The following is an 11835-nucleotide window of genomic DNA, read 5'->3' on the forward strand; positions in this document are numbered from 1 at the left end:
GCTACAGAGCTAAAAAGTCTTTTAAAGAAATGTAAATGGTTGAATGTACAACTCCAGACTCAGGGATAATTCTAGAAGTCCAGGAAATATTGTCACTGTAAGTCCAAGTGACAACATAGGCCCACAAAGAGAGGAGATAACCATGTTTCTCTTTTGACCATAAGCTAATGAATTCTACTTTCCTTCTGCATCTTGCTCAACTCTGGGTTCTGTAAGTCACTACCTCAGCAGAGTGACTGGAAGTGACTTGTATAATGTGATATGAGTTGCATTTTAAATCAGTGCTAAATACATTTTCATCTGATTGATATTAGGACTAAACAATTAATTGAATTAGTGAAAATGATTTTTGATGATTGGGATCAATGATAACAGACTGTTTTGCTCATTTCTGGTAATTCAAAATTGTTATATGGGAAACAAAATGAAACTCAGGTCATATAAGACCTTATTGGAGAGAGCAGAAGGGAGAGTTTCTTAGGATATGAAAACCAATTAAAAAATATTTAAGTGCTTTGATATTAATTGGGGGAAATTCAACGTTTACAATCCTTTCTTCAACAAACGGTTTTCATGAACTTGTGAGTATGTAAAAATGAATCTAGTCGTTATTTGTGGTAGGTGATGGAGACTTGAACTGCTCTGCCCAAGAATTTATCCATAACAGTGAGTTAGAGCCTTTTTGATATAGGTAGGAGACCATAGAAAGTTGTGTTCAAAGTAGGTCAAGATCAGTAAGAAATTACTCATGTTAGGAAATGCCTAGTAGAATGCAAGAGAATGATGCCTAACAGCCAATATTTAAGATTGTGTTGTGGCCAGTGCCGCGGCTCACTAGGCTAATCCTCTGCCTGCGGCGCCGGCACACCGGGTTCTAGTCCCGGTCGGGGCACCGGATTCTGTCCCGGTTGCCCCTCTTCCAGGCCAGCTCTCTGCTGTGGCCCGGGAGTGCAGTGGAGGATGGCCCAAGTGCTTGGGCCCTGCACCCACATGGGAGACCAGGAGAAGCACCTGGCTCCTGCCATCGGATCAGCGCGGTGTGCCGGCCGCAGCGTGCCGGCCGCGGTGGCCATTGGAGGGTGAACCAACGGCAAAGGAAGACCTTTCTCTGTCTCTCTCTCTCACTGTCCACTCTGCCTCACTGTCCACTCTGCCTGTAAAAAAATTCTAATGCAAATCTGTGGAAATTTCTCTATGTTATATAACCAGCTATCAATATCCTTTGGACTTCCTTATTTAATGTCATAAATCCAAAAAGTTATAAATACATTCTTTACATTTCTGAGTGTCTAAGGAAAAGTACAATTCCAAAGTCAAGATGATAAAGAATCATGAATTTTCCCATTCCTGGAGGACCAGGGTTTCCACTTAGTAAATGTATGCCAAATTTGCAAACAAGCAGGCAGATAAAGTAATGCAAGTCTACTTGCACTAGCTAAGGTAGGAGACTAGACTGAGACTTTATGAGAAAGTTTTTGACCCTCAGAATGATAAGTCCTTCAAATGATGGATTCGCTTTGTGAAGTGACAGTTCATGAACAGCAGTCTTTCAGTTCCTGAGCAGTGAAAGAATCTTGGGCAGCCACCATCTCCAGAGCTGTGAAATGCATTTTACAGCAAGAGATACTAAGTCCCTTGCCTTTATTTCACAAAAGGTACTCAGAAGAGAAAAAAAAGCTTTACTTTACTTGAAAAGCTCTTGATCAAGAGTTTGGGTGGGGGAGGGGAGAGTAGGTTGTTAAAGCATCATTTGCAATTTTCTGCAGTATCAAGCTGGTTGTTAATAGGAATAAATAACAAATTTCTAAACAAATCCCATCTGAATGAATTAATTTATCATAATTTTGTAAAATGCTGATTACATTTAAGCCCTTCACTGTGTTTTTGTATAATTTCAATGTTTATCACTCAAAATGTCCTTCTGAGACTGAGTCCCTCAGAAGACCACCAGGGGTCACCAATTATATGACAGATTTGCACTCACACGTACTCTTCAGAAATGAGAACATAGATTTTTGGAGGGGGTACAAGTCAGACCAAACAACGTGATCTAACTACGCAGGACTAAAATGAATATTTCAATTTTTGCAAACTAAATTTCTGATAAAAAGGAAAAATGGAATTAAGAGATATTTGTTGGGACTGACACTGTGGAATAGTGTGTAAAGCAAATGCCTGTGATGCCAGCATCATTATAGGTCCCAGTTCAATGTCCTGGCTGCTTCACTTCTGATCCAGCTCCCAGCTAATACACCTTGGAAAGCAATGTAAGGCGGCACAAGTTTTTGGCCCCCTGCACCCATCTGGAAGACACAGAAGAGGCTCCTTGCTCCTTGCTTCCACTTGGACCAGCCCCAGTTGTTACAGCCATTTGAGGAATGAACCAGCAGATGGAAGATTCTCTCTCTCTCTTTCTGTAACTCTGCCTTTCAAAATAAATAAATCTTTTTAAAAAAATAAGAGATTTATTTTGGTGGCCCAAATTTAAAAATCTATGCATAATTTTTCATAATACACATTTTCCATAACTTTTTCATGACTACTTGTATAAATAGATTTTTTTTAAAAAATTGAAGTTATTTATTTTATGTATAAAGACCTAGCATGATTTCCCATAGTATTCATGTCTTAGAGAATCCATTCAAGGAAAATCACTTAGTCCAAATTAAGGAAGCTGATATCATTGCATACTGATGAAAATACTGGCAGCACATGTTGATACCATATGCCTGGATCAGACTGTGCCAGTTTGAGCAGAGTGGCAAGAATGGGAACCCTGGTGGAATTTTCCCAGGTGACTCCAAGAGAGCTGCTGAATGACCCATCTTGCTTCCAGGAATGAAACTAAGCAAAAAGGCTTAAAAATGTTTTGCAACAAAATAAACTTACTTTTTAATTCCATTTCCTCACATGTTTTTTCAAGTACCCCCTTCTATCCTGATAAGAACACTTATGCTATTATAATTAATAAAAATGATATTCTAAGACATTAAATGGAAAGCATACAAACAACTTAAGGAGCCACAATTAAGTAGGTTTTGAGGGTTGGGTTTGGGAATAGTGTTGTATATAAGAGAAATGTGGTGGAGGCTGGCACCGTAGCTCAATAGGCTAATCCTCCGCCTGCAGCGCTGGCACCCCAGGTTCTAGTCCCGGTCGGGGCGCCAGATTCTGTCCTAGTTGCTCCTCTTCCAGCCCAGCTCTCTGCTGTGGCCTGGGAGTGCAGTGGAGGATGGCCCAAGTCCTTGGGCCCTGCACCCACATGGGAGACCAGGAGAAGCACCTGGCCCCTAGCTTCGGATCAGCGCGGTGCGCCGGCTGCAGCGGCCACTGCGGGGGTGAACCAACGGAAAAGGAAGACCTTTCTCTCTGTCTCTCTCACTGTCCACTCTGCCTATCAAAAAACAAACAAACAGACAAACAAAAACAAAAAAAAAAAACCAGAAATGTGGTGGAGTAGTTATCAATGTAATGGTTTGAGTTTAGGACCTACATGTTAAGAATTAGAATTTTTTTAGTTGACATACTTGGACCATGATTATTCTCCAAAACCCAGTAAACTAAGTAAGGCAAAGAACTTATTCTGTGATATATTATCATATTCATTTCTTTTAACACTTGTGAAAATGTCACTGATGACACTCCATGAATTTCTGTGAAATCCCTTTTTTTAGGACTTTAATTAAGGGAGTGTGAAAGAAACCATGATCAAATTAATGCAAAAACATTTCCAAAGGCTAGGAAAAAAATATGCCTAGAAATCAGGCCTGGAGGAGAAACAAGCAGTCCAATGTAGGCCCGTGGTTGCTGTTGAGTGTTTCTGTTTTTTAAAATGTGGGCCTGAGAAAGAGAGGCGAGAAACAGTGCAGTGTGGCGGTCTCTGAGGAAATCCTCTGCTTTCCACTGTCTTGGGGCTGGAGTGCGGTAAATTGCTAGAGGTGATATACAACATATGGAAGAGAAATGGATGTGACGAGACAGTTATAATTTATCTGCCTTTATCATTTCTCTGCTACTTTGCCACTTCTTTCTATTTATAAATATTGTCAAGTTTCATCAACTTCCCCTCTCTTTCTGTATTTGATCACATTGGCATTTTCTAATCTTTATTAATTCTAGTTTAATTTTTAACTTAGTTTGATTTTGAAGAAAGAGGGGACAAATTGGTGGATTAAGATAGCATAAAAGCTAATACATGAAATGGTGGGATTTAGACTGAACTCAAGGTAAAGAGAACAAGAGATAAGTGGAAAGGAAAGAATTTGCATCGAGTTAGTGGCATTCTAGTCAGATTTTATCTCCAATTCATATTTTGCAATTCTCCTTTGAAATTCTAAACAGCAGACATACTGTGGGTGTTTTAGGGTATATGGAGTCACATAGTAAAGACTGCAACCTCTATTCTACCATTGGGATTTAGACCTAGACAACATCTGATACAAAGGATGGTTGTCCCATAGACTTTCTTCAAGGGCTCACATTCACTGGTGGAAGTTAATTTCCTCAGAGCTTTGGACAACCTCTGGTGTCTGGAAATGAAGACCCAACTCTTTAGACAATCCTAGATCTTACTCCAAATTCAAAATATTTTTGTGCATGACTCTTGTCACTTAAGAGATATGTACCAAATATTTTGTAAAGAAAGCCAACATATGAAAAATCTAGTTTTATGTAATAGGTACATAGGGACTACTTATTTAATTATTTTAAACATTTTTTTTTTGTTGTTTATCTAATCCATTTGAAAGACAGAGAGACAGAGAGATCTCCCATCCACTAGTTCACTTCCCCTATGCCTGCAACATTTAGTAACTCAATCCAGGTCTTCCACACAGGTAGAAAGGACCCAAGTACTTAAGCCTTTACCTGCTGCCTACTAGGGTATGCATTAGCAGGGAACTAGAACCAAGAATGGAATCAGAACTCAAACCCAAGTGCTGTGATAGGAGATGTGGGCATCCCAAGCAGTGTCTTAACCATATGCCAAATGCCTGCCATGGAACTAATATTTTAAAGATATTTTAAAAAACATATAGAAAAGTTACAATGGATTTCTACATGTTTTGTTGAGATTCCTCAGAATTAAGTATTTTATTATATTTTATAATGTGCTTATTTACAAACTAATAGAGCACAATTGTTTTTCAGAAATGTTTAAGAGTAATTCATAGACCTGATGCCTGTTTATTTATTGGGATGTAATTTTGCCCAGATTTTTTCAGACAGTAAGTTTCTTTAATGTGTATGACAGATTAAGGTATAAGGTTTATAAGCAATTATTTTAGAAGGGGCACTTCTGTTGTGAAATCCAAGTGTATCTATGTTCAGTTTATTTTAAATGAGTAAACAAAAATACCAAAGTTTGTATAATGAATAACTACTTGGGGAAATTTAAAAATTTTAAAAACATGATTCAATCTATTACTTCTTGAAATGTCTACTCTGAAGTAGGCACAGTGTAAAGTGACCTAGTGTGTGCATGTGTGTGTGTGTATCAACAATGTATATAGTAGCAATATCATAAACAGTATTATACATTTATTTTGCATGTAAATAAACTGCACCTCAAAGAAATTAAGGAACTTTTCTGTAGAGTCATACAGCTAGTAAATGCTAGAATCTAACTTCTAGAATGCATCTTAGGATCTATCTTGCATAATCAAAGCTGAGTTAGTCTTCATTTTCCTAAAAAGAAAGTCAGACAATCAAAATTCAGCACAAATCTCTTCTTGAAGATGCATGAGATGAAATTCTTATATTTCCCTTAGTGATTCATTATTGTGTTAATAGTCATTCCTTACAATAAGTCTGCTTAGAGCAAACCCAAATCTATTTTCCATTATTGTAAGCATGTTTAGTCATTTTGGAAATGTTTGGAAGCTTATGAAAGTCATTAAATACAGAAAATACACAAAAACTGTATTTTCTTGAACTCAATGATAAAGCAATACAAGCCTTTCCTTTCCACATAATTTTACAATTTATTTTAATTATTCTAGGTTCTAAACTCCATTTATTAATCATTTTGGGCTTATTCTGTGAAACTGCTGTTTGTGTTTGTTTGCTTTTCTTTGAAGTTTCTAAGCCATAGATGCTATTTTTGTCAAAAAATTGATAAAAATTGACTAATTTTTAAATAATAAAAGAGAGCTCTTGTACATGGTAACATTTTTCCTACATATTAGAATCAGTTACTAGTTTTTTCACAACTTTGCTAATCCTAATAACTAAGATTCCAGAATTATTGTTTATTGATTTCTTCTCTATATTTACTATTATGAGTCTCGACCAGACAAAATTCCATCTTTACAAATAAGAAAACTTAGTCTTCACTAACTAACTTAAAATTATAGAACTATTAATTACTGGAGAGAGTATTTGAGTATGGGGTTCTCAGATTAAGCTTAAATTATTTCATCTTGAATACTACTATAGGCCCTAATAAATAGAGAAAAGATAATAAAATAATGATGTTTTTTTCTTTCTTTATTGTTGACTATATGACAATACTGAATGGCAATTTTCTAATGTTTAGAACTCTTAATAGGGATTGAGATACTTAAATAATACAACTTCTCAAGGTTGGAAAGACATGATAGATGAAGTAGCTGAAGCTTTCATATGAGTAGTTTTTGACCCAACCTGAGTGTTATCTATCAATTCTACCACCAACTTCTAAAAAACACTATAATTAGTAGTGCCTTTATATGAAATTTAAACAAAGGACCTAATAGTTCTGATTCCAGAATTTCTCCCCGATCTCAAGAGAGTAACACTTTCATACATATTATTTCCTTAAGTGCTCACAATAATTCTACTGGGTGGTGGTGTATCTTCATTTTATGAATGAATAAATTGAAATTTGGACACATTAAGTAAATGGCTCAAGGTTACACAGTATCTTACTAGCAGTTTGGTGAAATATTCTGGAGGAATGACCTTGGTCTATAAAGGTTTTAGAGGCAGTGTTTTTGAAATTACTTTCCCATTGTATTTGGCTATTTTATTTGACTATTTTTATTCATGATATTTCAACCATATCTTGAACCAACTTAGAAATTTTATATTTTTTTTTCTGAAAAATTGGGTCTGAAGCTCCCAGTTTTATTTAGCATGGTAATTTTATATTTTATTAGCACAACTAGAAATTCTTTATCATTTGCCACAGTCTATAGTTACATTCATTTTCTTTATTCCTTGGCTATGAATTTGGATTCTTATCTTTTTAACAAAAAAGTCATATGGAGTTTAACTCGAAAATGTTCCATAGCATTGGCAGCTCATGACAAGAGCCTCAGGTGATCACTGACATCATAAATAAGAGTGTCAGTTGTTAAATCAACAACAGGAGTCACTGTGCACTTACTCCCCATGTAGGACCTCTGTCCTCAATGAGTTGAACTATAAGAATCAACAATAAAACTTGTCTGCAAACAGTACATTATACTTTGTGTGTCTGTGTTGATGCAAACTGTTGAGATCTTTACTTAGTATAGAAGTGGTCTTCTATATATAAATATAATTAAAAATGAATTTTAATGTAGAATGGGATGGGAGAGGGAGTAGGAGGCGGGACGGGAGTTGGGGTCAGAGGGCAGGTATGGGAGGAAGAACCACTATATTCCTGAAGCTGTACTTATGCAATTTATACTTATTAAATAAAAGCTTTCTAAAAAATCTAAAAATAAAAAAATCATGTTGGTCTTTTCTAAGCATTAACTCCTGAATTTATTACTCTGTATTTTTCTGTTATCTGTATATTTCTATTTTCTATTTACTTCATTTGCTCCTATTTTTATTTAACTTCTTGAATTGAAGCAACTTCAATTAGAATCTAAATTCCTAAACCAATAACTTTAGTCCCTACAATTCTTGATCTCTGGATAATATTTCACTTAATACTTAAGTCTTAAAATTATCTTGTTTCTATTAATATAATATTCTTTTATATATATATATATATATATATATATATATATATATATCTTAAGTCCATGTTTCCTTTATTCCTCTTAGCACTCACTCTACACTTTGTTTTCATTATTAGTTCATTTTCTTCCCATCTTTCAAATTGAAAATCCACTCCAGCTCTTTGCTTTGGCCTGAGAAAGCAGTAGAAGATAGCCCAAGTCCTTGGGAGACCTGGAAGAAGCTCTGGCTCCTGGCTTCAGATCAGCTCAGCTCTGGCCATTGTGGTCATTTGGGGAGTGAATCAGCAGAATAGAAGACCCCTCTCTCTGTGTCTCTCTCTCTCGAACACTGTCTTTCAAAGAAATAAAATAATTCTTAAAAAAAAAGAAAATCCACTCCAAATTTAGTTCTTGAGTCAGCTTTTCTCTCCATTGTCCTTGATGTTACAGCAACTTCTTAGACTTTAATTGCTATTTCATTTATATAATTTATAGCAATTTTATTAGAATATAATTGACACACCATAATATTCACATTTGATAAGTGTACAACTTAGTTTTTTTTATAGAACTGTGCATCCATAACAAAATTCAGTTTTAGAATATATCTATCACCCCAAATAGTTTTCTCATTAGCATGTGTATTTAACTCCTGCTTACACTTACAATTCAAAGAAATAATTGCCCTATTTTCAGTTTCTACCAATTTGTCTATTTTAGGACATATCTTATAGGTAGAATCAGGCAATATGTATTATTTTGTGTTTGCCTTTATTCACTTCACTCATAACATTTTTGAAATTCACCCATGTAGAGATAGTATATTCCTTTTTCTTATTGAGTGATATTTCATTATATTGATATGCTATATTTGGTTTATCCACTAACCAGCTGATGACTAACTTGATCCTATAATTTTGGTTTATTGTGAATAATGATGCTCTGAACATTGAAGTCTTTTGTTGACACATTTCTCCTCCTCTTGCATATCTTATTTTTCTTTTTTTTAATTTTTAGGGATTAAATGAAATTATATGAATTTATATGAAATTATATAAAAATTATATGAAATTATAACTTACTTTACTTTCATTGATATAATTTTCAAATTTGCTATCAGCTCGCCCAGCTTGCTCTTGAAGATCTAGCTCCGTATTTTCTGCAACTTTCTCCATTTTTTCAGTTAAATATCTCACAGTCACATTAATCTCAACATGGGAGGATCAAATGGCATATTGAACCCCTAGTGGTTTACTCTTGGAAGTCCCTATTAATTATAATAGTGTCATTTTCACTTTCAGTTTTTATGTTCCATCACCTCAGATCTTCATATTCTATCAACCACGGAAATATTGTTATTATATAGTATAGATTTTCTTCCTGCTTTTATTGTTATAATTTTATGATAAACTGTTTCACAAACCTCACCTTCATTATATTTTATTTCTACTACTCTTCATAATGGGACTATAGTGGTCTGATAGTATTTGTGGTTTTTTTGTCATATTCATGCAGACTCAAGCAATGTTACTTAGAATAACCCCAAGCTACAGTAAAATTCATTTGAACATATTTTTGCTTTTCAACTTGGGGACTTTAGTGAAAACTGCATCCTCCCACCCCCATTTTGTTTGAAATTGCCTTCCTTTCCCTGTCTGCCCCTCTGTCAATCCTTAAGAAGATTGATGTTTTACTTTTTAAGTGAATAGTTTACTAATTGCGTCATTTACTATGATCTATTTCAATTTGTTCCTCCACTTACTTATTTTAGGAACCAGGCTTTGTCTTAGGTGTTGGAATACGAAGTGAATTAAGATAGTGAAATTTTCTCAGAAATATCAATTGTGGGATGAAACAATTATTTAAATAGATAATTAAATACTATGTTGCTGTATTAGAAGAGCTGATAATGGAATATCTTAATAAAAACAACAAGAAGTAGAAAGCCTAACTTGAACTGGGCAGGTGTGGGTTTAAGATTAGGAAGAAGTAATAATGGAACTGAGTTTTGAACAATGATTGGGTTAAACTGAGGAACTAAGCAGGTAAAGCTAGAAATATGACCCAAACACATAAACAAAATTATCTATATGAGAAGCAGCCTGATGTGATTCACAGGTACCAGTTGAACAATTCTTGCACATGAAGTATCAAACAGAAATTGGTGAATGAATGACAAAGCTAGAGAAAAATTTAGAGACCACAGCACGAAAGGACTTGTAACTCATTAAGTTCCAATGCCATAGAGATTTTGGCCCTAGATTGAAGCAGATGAGTAAGATAGTCAATTTTATCTTTTATGCTGTCCATTTAGCAACTATATAAAGAATACCTTTGATCGGGACCAGACTATTGGGATGGAGACCCGTTAAGTTCCAGTTACTTCATGGATGAGACAGTGAATATGCAAGCTAAAATAGTGGTAATGGTGGATAAACAAAAAAGGATTATTATGATATATAATTTAAGTATAATTGGGTGAACTTAGTAGATGGTTAAATGCAAGAAGGATAGTGACTCCAAGAAAGAGTCAAAAATAATTCACTGATATTTCTGGCTATGGTGACTAGATAGACTAGTAGTGACGTCAAATGAGAATATTTTGGATACTGTTCATGAATTGTTTAACATGTTGAATGTCACCTTTTTATGAACATATATTTTGTCTTTCTATACCACAGATGATTAGCCAAAATCGTCTGATGAAATTATTGGATATTTTCAATTATTCAGTAAAATAATCTGTGCTAAAATGAACACACACACATATATATGTATACACACACATATATTTATATTAACACTGCAAAGTTAGCCTCATTTCCAAACTCTCTAAGAAATAAGAGCCAAAACACAATATAAAACATCTTACTGACCTAAAGCTCAACTTTCTTTGTGGTATTATCTGCAGCTAATTTTCAGTACACATTATTATGTGGTAATATCGTCCCATTTATAAATCAAAATAAGCCTGCCAAGTCATGAATTTACATCTTTGTATATATTCTTTCATCTGCTAAAAACACCCCCATGCTAATGAACTTTTCCTCAGTTTGACACCATTACTCATTTTCTCCATACCCTCTCTATCCTTTGTTTCTCTTTCACTAAACATCCCAATTCTCCCACATTCTTCTGATAGAAATTCATGTCTGTATCCTTCAGGGACTCTGTCCTCCTAGATCAAGTGTTTTTTGGTCCTGCAGTGAGCCATGGGGAACTCAGGGTTTCCCAACTTAAGGTGTTCATCATCTTCTCCAATTAATCTTTTTTTCTGCTATTTTCCATTTCAGCAGTTGACATTTCATCTACTCAACTGTCCATAGTAAATTCTGGAAATTATCCTCGATTCTTCTCTTTTCTGTTACACACATATCAAATGAATTTACATATTGCTCTAGGTTTTATTATCTAAACCTTTTCTACTGCCACTGCCTTAATTTAATACTTTATCATTTCTGACAAAAACAACAAAGGTAGCTAGTGTTATTTGCTAAAGGATAGTTTTTTTAAAGTGTTTTTACATTCATCATCTTAGATAAATCTCACAGAAAATCTCTTTGAAATAGGGGCTATTATTTTTGTCTTCATAGAGAGGAAGAACTGGAGTCACAGAGTTGGCAATGTGTCTATACTCACACAATATAGAAGGATTTGTGCATTTTTAGGTGGTTTTAAAATACAATGATTATTAGAGTCCTTGATCTGATGATAGTTACTCTTCTAAAATCAGAAACTTGTTTTTTAAAATCTTTCTTAACTTTAATGAAACTATGTCACATGTCTTCCTGAAAACCTGTGTTCTATATTGACATCATTAAATATTCTCTGAAACCCATTCCTGCTGACAATGTTGCTAACTTCCGAAGTGAATTTGGGTCACAAGACTGGTAATCAGAAATAGTTACTGAAGGCAGAATACTCT

The 11835-nt window shown here is 34.8% G+C and overlaps 1 pseudogene; it reads right to left on the minus strand.

Moving 5' to 3' along the window:
• Positions 1-2655: 2655 nt before the first annotated feature.
• On the minus strand, positions 2656-9085 carry LOC138849874 (small ribosomal subunit protein uS14 pseudogene; annotated as a pseudogene).
• Between the last annotated feature and the right edge of the window lie 2750 nt (positions 9086-11835).

Source organism: Oryctolagus cuniculus, chromosome 5, assembly GCF_051225735.1.
Source record: "Oryctolagus cuniculus isolate XC-2025 breed Fujian yellow rabbit chromosome 5, ASM5122573v1, whole genome shotgun sequence".
Lineage (NCBI taxonomy): Eukaryota > Metazoa > Chordata > Mammalia > Lagomorpha > Leporidae > Oryctolagus > Oryctolagus cuniculus.